This window comes from Metopolophium dirhodum, chromosome 7 (assembly GCF_019925205.1).
Source record: "Metopolophium dirhodum isolate CAU chromosome 7, ASM1992520v1, whole genome shotgun sequence".
In the NCBI taxonomy this organism is placed as follows: domain Eukaryota; kingdom Metazoa; phylum Arthropoda; class Insecta; order Hemiptera; family Aphididae; genus Metopolophium; species Metopolophium dirhodum.
This window is the reverse complement of record NC_083566.1, coordinates 10141508-10158298: the sequence shown is the minus strand read 5'-3', so window position 1 is coordinate 10158298 and position 16791 is coordinate 10141508.

Here is a 16791-nt window from a genome sequence, read left to right as displayed (position 1 = left end):
CTGACTTAGGTCGTGTACCAATAGTCAAGAGTCAAGACGCAAATACGTTTACGGGTCCAATCGTTTTTTTAAGTAGTTGTATTTACCTCAGTTTTAACGAGAGGAAGGGCGGTGGTGAGGCAACTCAACTGCTGAACTGCAGTCTGCAGCACCCCTTCGCGTTTTTACATCACTTAACTACAACGTGCTTTTAAATAGTATAACGCTTAACGTATTTAGATAATTTTCTAGTCCAAGTTCTAATTTATTTTGTTCTTCCGCAAAAAAGCAAAGATAAAATCGCAAAAAAAAAAATAGCGATATATTTTAACAGTAAAAATATAATAATAGCGAAGAGTAAGAAATTCTATTCGTTATATTTTTTATAAGCTTGCAAGATATAAGTATACATAACAAATTACCATCACAATATTATAAAATAAAATTCAAATTACCTCCACAATGTCATAAAATTTAATTTTAATTTGATATGATAAATTAGAGGCAGTAGCCCGAGTAGGTACCCCTCAAGTATATATTCTAGTTTGTTCCTATTTTCGCGCGTAGTCATTAACTAATTGTATAATCACATGCTATATATCCCTTTTGTATTTCTGGACGGTTCGATCGTTGTATACTAGCCCCAAGTACAGGGTTACTCAGGTGATAGTTTCTGTATAATATTATTACTATTTCAAACATTTAATAAACCTTGGTATATACGTTGGAGTATCATGTTCGATTGTGTTGATTTATGAACTCAGGTCTTAAGTTTCTAGGACCTGTAAAATATAACTTTGAAAAATGTATTTATATCGGTTCACGCAACCAGGTTCTCAAGACCTGTTCGTGTAGTGAGATAGCTAATACCAACTATAGGTACTCCTTAAATATATAAAATAAGGTACAATGTAGAAATATCGATAATCACTTAGTTTGAAAAAACGAATGTGGCGTGTCGTAATAGGTTGCAATTAACGATTACAACATTTGAAAAGACACTGCGATTATACTGTTCGGACAATGGTCGACCCGGTAATGGTTAGGTTCAACCACTTACCTTTATTACGTGATCTGAGACCCAAAAGTACACACTGACTTTGATTATATAGTATTATTTATTACTTATTTACTTACTTTGTATTATACACATTTACAAGAATAATTTCTTTTCTTTTTTGCTATTAAAACATTTCGAGATTTTTATTTTTACTTAGTGTTGGTACATTTTTTTTTATTTTTTATTTATATCTGTTGTGTTAATTTCAAGTTAATTATATATGATGGTATTAAAATCAAGCTTTTAATAATTTTTTTAAGGTCTTGTTAGAATATATTTAAAAATTTTGTCATTTTGCATAACAAGCAAACAGTCATAAACTCATAACAGTTTCGAATAATATAAATATGGATGTTTTTATATACTATTTTTGTTACTGCATACACCATCTATTGGTCACTATATATTACGATAATCGTCGATCGCGTGTTTTTCGTCATCGCTCATACAAACAACGGCCGCTAGACAACGCTTCATATTACATAATGAAACAATTAAATAATATTATAATAACTGTAATAGTGTAATGTGCTAATGTCTGCCGCTGCCTTCTACGTTGTTCACTTAATTTAATTAATATTAAATACATGACGAATAACCACGGTTTAAGATAGAATTCTTTTTATGATTAATATGAATAATATGAGTTAGTTTCATCGCTGTCTCTTTATTCATATTTGTGTTACATTACACATTTTTCTCACAGAGCAACTTAAAGACTAGAACATCAAGTATGTGTCGTTCGTCACTACAACATTAATTGTTGCCAACACTACAAGTCTACAATAACATTATATTATTAATTTATTATAATAATATTATGTTGCAAGATTGTATTATTTATGTTTAGATGTTTCGAGGGAAGAACCACAGAATTTTCAATTTAATCTGTGGAAGAACTAAAGAAGGAGTCGAAGTTGGCGGAATCTATTGTTTAGGGTTAGTCGTTTGTTGTGGATGTGAGATAAGTTGGCGACCTAGGACAATTCTAGGTGTACCCTTAAATTGGCCATAGTGATATGTTATTTAGTGTGATGGTGAGTTTGTCTTTAGGCCAAAGCAGAGTATTGATTTTGTTAGATTTATTTTGATTCCCTAGTCGTCGTATCATATTGTTGTAAATCCAAGTGACCTTGGATTATGTTTGAATCTATTTTGAGATCAGAGTGAAGGGTCAAGAATCAAGATGTCATTATCTTCTGCAAAGTCAGCTGAGCTGGTAGTGAAGAGAGAACGGTGAGTGTATTACTTTTTAAGTAATATTTTTTTATTACTTTTATTACTTTTTAAAATCCAAATGGCCAGTGGTGGATCCAGGGGGAGGGCAAAAAGGGCATTTGCCCCCCTCCAATCGCCGTAGTTTTTCTTTGTTTTACACTGTGTTTAGCCAATTTTGTAGCCAATTTTGGAACTTTTTGTACTTTCCCCCCCCCCCATGCCCCTCCTAAAATTAAGCCCTGGATCCGCCACTGAAAATGGCTTACCACTGGTTATTTACGTCATACTAAACAAAGATTGGATTACTTAAAAAAAAATAATAGACCCTGACACAAACTCACTAGTTTGGTACCTAATTCGCATATAATATGTGTCTAAATTCAACATAAATAAATACGTTATAACGTATAATGAAATACTTATAATTTATAATATTATAATGTACAATATACCTAAATATAATTCTGCATAATATTTATTACCTATTAAATTGTACACCACGTTAGTCGTTACACAGAGTCATTGGAAAACTATATAACTAATGCCAAGGCCGGATTAAGAACCTATTAGACCCCGGGGCTGAAATTTCATATGGGCCCTTTTGATGAAAAGCCATGCTTTAAAAAGCCACTCGCTAACGTACCTATTTCGGAGTTACTGCTTTGTGGATTATGACGGCATCTGACTGCCGGCTCCACAAAGGTATATTTTAACAAAAAAATAAGTACCTACTTAACAATTATGGTAGGTACACTTTTAATTCAACGTATTTTTTAACGCCACAACGGTTAAAATTTCAAACACTTGTGGTTAGCGATAACGACTTGTGATTTTCAAAGTGATGAGGACAGGAGAGCGTTACCACGGTAAAGCTGTTACAACAAATCAATTACAAGTATAGTTTCAAGTATATACGTGGTTATTTGTTTTAGAGTTACACCAAAAACGAAAATCGATATAGCCGAAAACCAATTTTGTGTAAAAATTCCCGTTTTTCCTTAATTTTTTGTTTGTTTATTTGTTTCAATATTGAAATCCATAAATCGTTCATAAATAATAATTACACGGATCTAGATTTAATTAACATTTTTAGACGAGTAATATAAAATATTAATAACCATATAACTATTAAAATATAAAACACGTAGGTACCTACTACTGTACTGGTCACTGTGATTTGTTCACTATAGGTACCTACCTATGTTATTTAAGTATCTAATTGTGTATTAAAAAACTGTCTAGTGAGACGAATGAGTTGGGTGTGCCTCAACGGGGGCGACGGGTGTATTTAAATATAAAAGCATTGATAAATCATTGGGAAACGATTTTGAGTTTACAATGGCGTGTTCATAGGACGTATTTCAAAAATTAATTGAATATAATAATGTATAGTAATTAAAATGACACGAACTCAACTCACCTAGTATTAGAAATTCAAACGTCAAGTAAAATATTTTATACTGCAAAGTGCAAAAACAACAAATTGTATTAATATTTTTAAATATATCTAAAAATGACCTCACCGGGCTCACCGTAACTGGGAAAATGCTTATTATTATGATTATTACTAGGGAGGAGGTTGAATTCAAATTCTGAAAATGTTCGTATAAATCCATGCAAATGGTGTTTAATAGTTTTGTGAAAGTGGAAAATTCCTAATTGGTGGGAGGGGATGGGGGGGGGAGGTTTAGAATATTATGAGGGAGGGGGTTGCATACAAATTTCTAAAACCAACAAACAAACAGTATACAGTATGAGTATACAGTTACATAATTACACAGTTAGTATAGATACACGACACACGTATAATATCGGCGTACATGACGTCAAAATGGTGCCGTGCATAAGGAAAACCGTCAAACAATAATATTTCCGAATAGTCTATACTAATTATACATTTATACTATTGTATATTCTATATAATCTATAATGTCTATTATACCTATGTATTGTACAGGCATCGAAGACAACTACGGCTTTTGAGTTGATATCCATAATTTATTGTTTCGCTCGTATCGTAAAATATTAATTAATAGATTGGTGTATACAATTGTATAATAATATACGAGTCACGTACGCAGGGATTGTATAAAATAGTGGTACAATTTTCAATTTTGTGCATAGGACGTTTTTTTTCGTTTGGCTTTATTAAATTATTTGGTCCCGCCAAAATTTAACGATTCCAGAGAAAAGCCATAATTACGGTGTATGCAACCACACAGCCGTGCTAAAACATAATAATATTATATAGGCTGTCTGGTCGTAAAACTAAATTAATCCCATCGTCTCATAACATACATGGTTGTTTACATGTACAATATACACATTTATAATATCCTCCCACATATAATACGGTGCCCATGTATAGCATCGCATTTAATCGCCATTTTAAACCCTTAGTTTCGGTATTTTTGACGCCCTCCGTTTTATTAAAAAGACGTTAAATCGTGCTAATCATTTGACCTGTTATACGATTTGTATGTACATTTTTGTAAATATTTGTTTGAAGTTTTGATCGCAAAATCGAAGGTGACCCATGTAGGTATAGGTACTCTTATATTTTAATGAAAAAACATTGTGGGATACACACGCGTAACATAGGAATTTAGACATGTTTTCATTCCAACATATAGGTACCAATTTATTAATTTAGTTAAGCCATAAGAATTCTGAAACTTTTCTACACTTTTTATTTTATCACTCTAAAATCTAAATCCTAAACAATTTATATAATAAAAATATAAACTAATAAATTGTCTTATTTCAAATTTGGAAAAGTTAAAATCAAAAGTAAAAAATGTGGGAAAGTCGATCTCAAGTAAACTTATAAGTTATAACTAATTGATAATATATACTGCCATATATGTTGTTAACCATCTACAAAAGTAGCTTAGGTGATACAAATAAAACCAATTTTATACAACGTGTGATTAAAAATAATAAAAACGATAGTTATAGAATCTCGTTTTTTCATATAATAGTATGTATAGGTAACCATTATTCACTGCAGACTATTTTATTATTATGAAAAGTTAAAATAATCGGAAATATAAATAATATTTGGCGGGATCATATCAGTGTTAGTATAGTCAGTATAACTACGTGGCATAGGTACATATTACACATTTGTTTGAATTATTTTACCAAATAATATTATACAATATTATTGTATGCGCTTTTTATTTTTCTAAAGATCGGATAATGTGAAACACTGATATTGATGTATAACAAGGCTAACATAAATTTATAATTTTACTTTTAAATTTAACATTTTTTAAAGTCTTTAAGTGCTAACCATAGGCTATATATTACTTTATATAACAATAATATGTGTATAGCTATATAATAAATATATTTATCTTACTATCGTATAGGTACCATATTCCATTCGACATGCGCAATTTGTTTTCGGTTCCTCCGATTTAAATCCTCAAGGGACCTATGTAGTTTTACTACAACTACTATGGTTTTAATAGTAGGTTTATTAATTCAGTTTAATATTTTTTACGATTTTAAGCGTATAGTCGTATGATAAAACGACTGATGTCACACGTTGTGTCAGGTACAATATTTTGGTTTAATGATATTTTTTGGACAAAACAGACACAGAACTATGCATCTCCTGCGGATTCGAAATCTCCATCAAACATCTTCTATTAGAATGTCGCCAATTTAATGACGAAAGAGCTAAATACAACATTCCAAGTAGTATTTCCGAATGCCTCAACAATAAACATCAACAACACACTTAGATTTATAAGAGACACCAATTTATACAAAACCATTTAACAAAAAACCTAAATATCTCTTTTTGTACCTATATTGTTTATATCTTTATTAATTCACGAGTGTTACTTATTTTATATTTATATACACTCCGAGCCAGAAAAAAATTGTATACCTATGATGTATTAATCAGTTTTTAATGCACTAATTGCGGCCAATGACCTATGCAGTCGAGGCCTTGTTCTTTATAATATAAAAAAAAACATATTTTCTTAGATTTATTTTATATACACAATACACAATCTATAAATACAATATTTATAATATCCGCAATTATAAGTTATAATATGTAATATGACTTGACATAGGTACTATAGATTACTACCTATACTTACCTAGTTACCTATAGTACATGGAAATAATAGCAGTCACCCAATAAATTATGACAGTTTAAAATTTGATTAGTCTAGATTTGATTTAATCTACGGGTTGGTTATGATTTAAATCTCTGCACCACTTTATATCAAGTCTTCTGAGAGGTTTCCTGAACCAAGAGCGAATATTAAGAGATTTTATTAGTTTTATATAGCCGGGAGCGAAAGCTTTGCGTCTATAGAATAATATGGCCGTTTCCCATATTTATATTTTAAAATTTAAATAATATTAGTTTAACTTAAAATGGTTTTTAGGCTTATTCCCAATGCATTGTATGTCTATACTTCCACAGTAAGTTTACATCGTGTACATTTTAAAACGTACTACTTAATAAATTTATATTTACATTTTTTAAAAACAATGTTTAAATACATATTATATATGGACAGTATTCTAATTTATAATGGTGAGTGTAGGTACATATTAATCTCAATTCTCTGCAAATTCGGTTCACCCGGCCGGCCACTTTATTAACCACTATGCGCGACTTGTTAAAACATCATTTCTCGCTACGACTATTCCGAAAATATTATGCGATACACCGCGGCGCCGTAATTACTATAGTAAAATTGTTCCTATATATACTTACATGGCGCGCGAGCTCTAACCGATCCATTTCCCCGGCCACATCATCCCGCTATTTCAATTAATTATGCTGTAATTGTTTTTACTGCAATTTTATTCCCTCGCAGACAAACCAAACCTCACGTATTATCACATATATATATATATATATATATATCATATAATATTAACATAGCAAGTATATTAGTAGTATATTATTAGATGGGTACCTATGATAATATATACATTATATTACCCATAATATAGTACTATATAATGTACTATACGTCTATACATACCTATATGGCTGCAATATACCTAACACGTAATACACTAATACATATAAGTATTGTTTGTATTATGTAATGATGTCGATGTATAATGTTATAATCAATCTCGATGACTCGAATGATAAAATCATTCATTTAAAATATAATATACATAATTTTCAGTATGCATTAATTATAACGGAAATAATTGAAAAATAATTATTATCATAAACAACTGCTGTATTTTACGGGAATAGTTTAGTTTAGGTGCTAATGCAGTAATGCTAATGGGGAATCAAATTTTAACGGCTGTGAGGGGGGGGGGGGGGCTCAGCTCGCAATACCACAAGAAAAAAAGTTATTATTTATATATTATATGAATATATAAATCCACGCACTGCAAATTACGACCCATCTTTCGTCATCCATTTATAATATGTGACCTAACTTCATCTCAATAGCCAGTTAGGTTCTAGTCATTAGTTTAATTTTAGTCTTATTATAGTTATTCTTAACCTTAAGATGACGCCATATCCGCATGAGTATTGTCCTCGTCCTACAAACGTATAATAGTTCATTCTGAATAATTAATTTAAACTGTTATGTAGTATTAGAGTGAATTTATATTACCAAATTTATAAGTAAAAATATTATATGGTGATCGTCAGTGACATTGCCGGTTCTTTTTTATATTTTAATTTTAAAGTGAATTATGAGAATTTTAAAATGTGCAAACAATTTACTATTATAAAATGCTTTAATTTAATACTATTTAATATTATCTGTTACTACGTTTGGGCTTGACCTGTATATATATATAAACTATATAGGTATGCACATATACATACATTGTACATCAACATTGTTTGTGATTCATTAATTGTATTCGATTAGTTTACCGAATCATAATCATAACTATACCTATTTATTTTAATATAGTTCTATGGTTTGGATTATCACGTTTTACTATTAAAATTATCTCATCATAATATGGTATTTTAATGGAAAAAGTAAATTATATAACTTATAAATGTATTCTGATTAAAACACTCAGTAATAAATCAATTTTAGAAAAAAAATTGTTTTCTCCATGGAGGCATTGACCTTTAATCCGGCCCTGTTTACTATCATTGATTTATAATAAAATATGATAGTAGTCTACAATGGTGGAGACTGGTCAAACCTTTTTATTTATTGTGTCGAATAAATAAAATAGAATATAGGGATGTGCCATAAAAATAAAAATGTTCTCATCATTTAAAATTATAAAATGTATCTGTATTTCATAACATAAATTGAGTTTGCGTTTAACTTAAATTTAAGCAGTATTGAATAAATAATGATTAAAACTAGTTTCAAATTAGGTAAAATATTTATAAATAAAAGAAAATGGAAACATTTCATAATGACCTAGGACACTTAAGTATAACTTATAAGTAATCAATTTAGTCTTAAATGTTTTAATGATTTTTTTTTCTTTCTATTATATTGGAATGTTGAATTTATTTTTTGACTACTATATAGGTCAAGTAAGTTAGGTTATAACTACAATAGGTAGTTTTACATAAATATATAATAAATGGTATATAGTAGGTCCAATACGTCTTCAATACGGGTATTTTGGTACCAACCTAACCTAATCATCATAGCTGTCCTCGAGCGTGTTACGTAAAATTCAGCTGCGATCCAACAGTAAGACTTGCGTGTACAAAATTTTCAATATGATTTTTCCTTCACTCATCGTTATACCATATTTGCCCTATCCTCGAAACGGTTCTTCGTTGTACATCTCATTTTATAATAATAATAACATGCGGGGGCATAATATCATTAAGGGCGAAATCGCGCGTATAATTCCGTCACGGTAGGCCAAGGTAACACAATCGGATGTTTACACTCTCTCACTCACACACACACACACGCCTATACATATACATAATATAATATAACATGCATTACTTTACATAGTTAAAACTCACTATACTTATATACGTATAGAGATATTAATTCAGCGGCAATACAACTCGAGCTGGTAGCGACTTTTAAAGGGTTCGACCTTTGAACAACTCACGCCGTTCTATACGGACCGTGACGATATTTCGCAAAGGTCGTGCTTTTGTCGACGTCGTCGTCCGTCATCGTAGAGGGGACGCGCGGTAGTTCTTCGTGTAATAAAATAATAAATTGATAACATTATGAACAGTATACATATCAGTGCGAACACAGTATTATATATACCTATCTAAAAATTGTATACGAAATAATAATAATATTAATGAGTGTACTATACTGCTGTGGCCTAAGCTCGACTCCCCAGAGATGGGGAAATACCATGCAAGCGCAGAAAATTGTTACCTATAGGCTATACTCACAACTCACTACAGCCTACAATTCATATTCGTTAATTGCTATACGCCGTAGTCACGTAGGTTATCGTAAGGTACCTCTATTCGGGTTTTGATGGCGGCGGACTAGAAGAATTTTGCTGTCGCAATAATTTTTTTCTGCAATTTTTAATTACCCTGTATGTAGTGGCGTCATTTGGGGGGGATTCTCACTATGCTATGAGAATCTGAGTGAAAAAAAATTTGAGTGAGAAAAGCAATGAAAAATTGCCCTAGTCTAATAAAAACTGAAATGACGCCACTGGCCCTGCATGGCATTATAAATTATAATGTACCTATATTATAATATGTGTGAAATTTGAATATATTGTACATGTGTGTATATCGTGTGAGCGATAGTGTCATACGAGTCTGGCGGTGCAGATCATGTGTACGTTTGTTTAAATTCGTTATCGATGACAGAAATTGAGATAAAAACCCGTATTCTGTTTGTCGTCACTCGTCGTTGCTAACCGCCTCCCGGAAGGTCCCGTTCATCTATGCGCATAGCATGATAGTACGCAATATTGCATCTGCTATAATATGCACTGTGTAGTGTAGGGTATTCAGAGGCGATATAATATTATATAAATATAAATAATAAAATAATATAACATAATAAGTTCATGTCTGTTTAATCTAAATTAGTGTGTGTATGTGTGTGCTGGAAAAAAATGCAGTCATGTGTGTTGGCGTGTGGCTCATATAATATATTATAAACATGCCATGCCATAAGAACGTACGTATCCAACACCACTATATAGATAAAATTATAAATTAAATTATATAATAACATACAAGCGTTTGTAGGGCGTAGGCGGTGGACGTCGCAGCTGTGGTGATAACGTCAGACTACTCGAGCAGATATGCGTATTTAAAAAAAGTTGTATTATAATAACCCACTCGTGGCGATCCGGGCGCTCTTATTACAACAAAGGCAGCAACAACTAAAACACATAAGCAATTGGTAACATCAAAGGTCTACGGTTACTTACACTTGGCCAAGGGTGCCCATTTCGGATATCGCAGAGGCAGGGTGTATACATCGATCCATGGGTGGCCCTATTTTAACCATATAATTCCATACCATATAATATATTGTTATATTGGCCTACCTTAACTGTATGTCTGCACCAGTACAGGCAAAATTAAATCAATCAATATACAATAAAATATGTAATAAACATTTTATTAATTAATGGAAGGTAATTTAAAAATTACATATGTCATTGTAGCCTGAAAGCATGGTACAAAAAACTAGAGTCTCTACAATATTGTTATATAATTGAAAAGTTTAAAGGAGGAAGACGCTTATGAGCAAATCGAAGGGTATAATATTATAATTTTAGAACATATTTTGCATCTCGTGTAAAAATCAGAACAACGTCCATGCGTTTTACAGTTACTTCTGTGGCCCAGCGATGGAAAATGTGGCCCTTAAAAAAAGTTCTAATTCGTATTATACATTTATGCTCGTAATATACCTAAATCGAAGCGAGTAACTATTCGCCTGACCACCATATTTTGAGAATCGTAAATCAGGCCCTGAGTCGTAATAGTAATAACTAATAAGTAATAACTATATTATAGTATGTAATATAATATTATGTATGATCAGTTTTATGAGGGATCACGTTTTTAAGAGTTGTAGTCGATCAATTAAAACTTGTTGCGACCTCGTAGCGGTGGGCGGCATTGTTAAATACCGCACAACTATCCCATCATATTATTCAATCTTTTATTAGTAACTTAAATTTCCAGATTTTTTTAGTGGGAAGGGGTTATAGGTTATACATTTTCTCACTTTTACTCTATAAAGATATATTTGATGACTTTCCTGAAATTTGGAGAGGGGAACCCCTAAAGCCCCCTCCCCCTTGTGTACGCGTCTGATAACGACCAATACGTAGACAAAATATAGCGAACAGAGTATTTTTATATTAGGTATATAATATTATTACTACGATAAAATTCACGTCGATTAGGTATGGTTAAAGCCTAAGAGCGTCAGAGTGTCAGACTACGGGTAAAATATTTAAAAAAATATAATTGGATGAAGTACTCGAATATTTATGAAAAATAGTATTACGAATAAAGTTTTTAAAATATTATTAAGTATTAATCAAATATTTATTTTAGATATAAAAAATAATACTCGTTTTAGGTAAAATGTGAAATAAAGTATACTATATTATTTATGTTTATAACTGTGATAGTATATGATTTACAACATGACAATAAATATTGTATCATATTAAATATTTATACAAACAAATTAATTTTAATACTATAACTAATATATATTTGTGAATAAAGTATTCGAAATACTTTTAAAAGTACTTATTCAAAATACAGTATTCTAAAATATGCCTGTGTTTTAGTTTTAGTTTATTTCGTTTCCAGTAAGAAACCTACGCATGTAAGCACCTACTAAAAAAGTATGTACGTAACAAAGTCTTACGGGACGAGATTTAAACGTTTTGTACGGCTTTTAAGATGAAATCCAATCGTTAAGATGATACATCATTGAAGATTTTAACTGTCTCAAACTCTAAAAGGAAATCGGCAACAAGCAAGTTTTGTTTTCAAAATTATACAAAAACTTTCATCGGTGTGTTATAAATTATAAAGTACCTATATTATATATTATGTGTATTGTGTATTTTGAAAACTCGATTGACGTAATTGTGTAATAATTAAATAATTATGTAAATATACTAAATATACCAACACTTAAGTCTAAAACACTTGTCAATCAGAAACAATTGTTCGGGGGGCCGTGATAGTGAATGCTACGCGTTTGGGTCATTCTTCCATTGCAGATTATAATAAATCGTACAAAAAAGTAAGCAATACGAACAAGATACGAAAAAAAGCGCTAAAACTTTTCTGCTGTGATGGTCCTATATATGTATATTATATACACTATATTGTTTATAAATCATTGTGGCATATATGAATGTTTTAATGTTAACGTAGCATATATAGTGCGAGGGGAGAGAAAAATCTAATTACGTTAATGTTCGAATGAAAACGAGTCAGGAGAAAGTGCAATGTTTTCATTGTTTTGTCATAGTTTGTAAACCTAATTATCAAATATGATTTCTTTATGTGAAAGAGAAGGAGGGTCGTTATTAAATTAACGCACGCGTGCGCTAGAGTTATTCGATTTGAAATCATAGGCACAGGCTCTATTAGAGGTCCAAAATGTTCGTTATACCTTCGATAGTTCGATGGCAATAATAAATAGCATAAATAAAATCGGCACATATTTACCAACCATAATATTTAAACCTAAAGATGTGATTTCGTATCATACAGTGGTACAAATAGTATAGGGGTACCGGACCCCCTCCCTCAGACAAATATTGAAAATCCACGACTTGTATTTTTCTATTTTTAAAACTTAAATATTCGTAATGAAGTACATATACATTAATAATAAGAATAAATTATTTATATTTTCGGTGTATATGAGATATACATACCTTATAACTACTACACGTCTATACCCATATTCATATAGTATACTATACTATACACCCATAATGATCATGGACAAAACAACTATTATATTATAGTAGGTATTATACTTTCACGGGGTGTCGCCAATGGGCAACTTCCCCCTCCTGTAAATCAATTTCCATCACATTTACTTATTGTATAACCTGTAAATACAGATTGTAAATATTATGTTTTGTTCAATAAGAAAAAAAAAAAAAGGTATTATACTAAACCGTTTAAAATCTAAAGTGTAATATTTAATACTTAAAACATTGTCACCCTACAATACTATATATTGTTATATTTCTAAGGATTTCGTGTTCAAACCTTGGATATCCATCAACCATCGTTTTATACCATGAACGAAATTCTTGCGATAATGCGTATTCCATCTATCATAAAAATCCAAAAAGAATATTATACTACAAGCGACGACGAGATGAAAATAAACAATAATTTATAATACTATGATAATACGTGTGCGTATTTATATTACCTACCTACCTACCTATATTTTTATGTATATTAACTATTAAGTAATATTATGTTTACCTATATGGCTATATACCTACTATATTAGTATTATACCGTCCGTTAGATCTTACATACATTTACTGTTTAGAAATATATTACTATCCAGAATGAACTTAATATATACTGTAACGAGAAGATCTTTATAGGCACTAGATTCTAGTGTAACAAACAAATAAAATTATAATAACTGAAGGGTTTGATTTAAAAAAAAAAATTAGGTTGATTTTGACGGTCGCGTTGTTTAATATAATTTATCGGGAATTGGCGCGTCCTGGATGTACTGTTAACTTATATAACACCCACCGAAATGTCCAAAACGGAGCTGTACTGTAGAATAAGTTCCAGAAAGTAGAAACAGTATAGAACAAATACGCATTCTTTAGTCCGTCTCACGGACGGTTGTCTAATTCCGGCTTGTTATAATAATTATGTCCGTCTCTGCATATAATAAGGCCCTTAAGAACCCATTTTAGACGACAGACCTGGCAGTTATTTTATATATACGAATTGTGAATCCTGTATTCATATCATATTGTAAAAGTATAACGTAATCGAGATGATCGAACAAAAGTACCTGACGATAACAAAAAATACATAGGTATTTTTCAACACATGACTCACGAGAGAGTTTATCTAGCTGCAATCTGCTGAGTACACAATATTATTATTTATTATACAGTTGTCGTAAGACACGTATAATCTCGTGTAGTGTGTACAATATTATATTGTATGCTATCATTTTAGGAATGCACATTTAAATGTACATTTTGTTCTCGGGCGCACACTTTATACATACTTCATTATTTTGCTACGAATTGTTATCAATAACTTTTTTTTTGTTCAAAAACTTGCATCCTTTCTTTGACAGTATCACATTCATGTAGTTTTATAAGGGTAGGTATTGAAAGTAAATTATCCTTACATAATTGCATTTGTATGGTTTGGATACTAGTAAAAATATATGTAACTAATGAACAATAATACATATATAAATAGTATTATAGCAGTATAATGTGTTACATCTGACATAATATTATGACAATAATATTTATTCTTGTATAATATTATATGTCCTAATAATTTAACATGTCGCCATTGTGATGTTATACTTCAGAGATTTCTAACATTTAATAAATTAAAAATCAAACTTAAACATTTAAATTTTAGATACCTACATAACTTATAAAAATGTACTGAATTTAAAAATATATTTAATATAAAGCCACATATAGGTAATCAGTGCTGTATAGTTGATATATTAAAATATGTTAGATATTTCTATTTTAAAGTTTGAGACAGTTAGAAGTGTTAATTTTATAAATTTATAAATTGGAATTTCTCACTAATTTATATTTTATTTCCTTACAGCTGTAGGGAGTCTTAAACAATATGAAATACAAAGGTACCTAACCGTCCTAACCTATGTCCTATATATACAAATTATAATGTACAATCTACTTATTTTTTAGTGATTTTTTAAATTACATTTTAGAATACACAGGTACCTATTGAATATTTCAATAATTTTTTTAAATAATTTCTTACTATTAGATTCTGAGCGAAGCGATGAATGTATTGATTTTACAATGATGTGTGTTTTTTTTTTTTTATTATTTTTTTTTGTGTCTGTCATCACCTTTTAGGACAGTAAAAGTGTAAAAGTGCTTGGATTTTCTTCAACAGTAACTTTTCTGATAGAAAAGTGAATCTTGTTGGTACTTTGGGGGGTAAAAAGTAAACATTTCCCAGTTGTTTTCAAAAGCGACGTTAAAAACAAAAGAAAAATTAAAGAAAACGGGAATTTTTACGCAAAATCTGTATTTGAGAAAATCGATTTTGGTTTTTGGTTCAACTCTAAAACAAATGACCGTAGGTACATGAAATTTTGACTGAACGTTTATATTAGTATTTTCTATACACCATAACATTTTCCAAATATTTTGACTTATTTTGAGCTGTTTACGGACATATTCAGTTTCCTATTAGTTTAGTTCTTTTTTTTCTATAAATATCAATGAAATTTTTTTTGTAGGTTAGAAAAACGTGAAAATTGTATGCAAGGCTCCTGATATATTGTTACAATAACAGTTGAAAAATATTGAAAATACATAGGCACAATTTTTTTTTATAAACATTTAAAATTCAAATTTTGACAAAATTTATCAAATTTAAAACGTAATAATTATTTTGTAGATAAAAATTTATAAAATGTTCAACTTTTGTAGCTAAGAATTGAAAATTTAAAATAAGGTTCCGCGTAATTATATAATTATATAAGTAAATATATAAATTACTTTATTCACAATAATATCATAGGCCGACAGACCGTTTTCACTCAGAATCGTTTTTCTTATACAATTATATTATATCATTCATTTCAAATTTAACACCATCCATTACAGTGACCCACTCGTAAGCTACTGTACAGCAGAGCGATATCCACTTCTCCACCTTTTTTTAATTTAATTTACTTAAATGGTACATAATATTATCATATCTTTAAATCTTTTTGTAACATCTATAAGAAGTAACCAATTACCCACCTGTATATTTATTATTTTTATTTAATATTTATAAAACCACATAGGTCAAATGATTACAGTATTGTAAGAAAGTGGTTCTGTGTTTCGCGGTCTTTGCATTCAGTCACTAAAGTGTTCTGAGTATACGCACCAGCCGGTGTCACTAGTTCCCGGATGGGTGACCACCCGGTATTTTTAGTGACAAATCCTTGCCACACATACACACACTTGGTCAAACCAACAGTACCCACCCCACGGCCCATATAGTAGCAGACTAGTGACCTTTTGTCGAATCTTTAGGTATATTCAAATGAAAAAAAAATAAAAATAAAAATATTGCAGAAACAAACATAATAACAATAGTACCTACTATATCATAATGATAACTTTAATTTGTTTAAAATTAGGAGTACATATTTGTTTTTAAAACTCGAAAATTGACTTTTGAGAATTGTTGTATAGCCGGCTAAATCGATCACGTATTATGTAGGTATAATATAATATAAAAACATGCGTGTGTACCTATATCGTTATTTTAAAAATGACCGCTGCCGTCAAAGAGGAAGAGCGGACGAAAAGAGACAACGACGACGGGA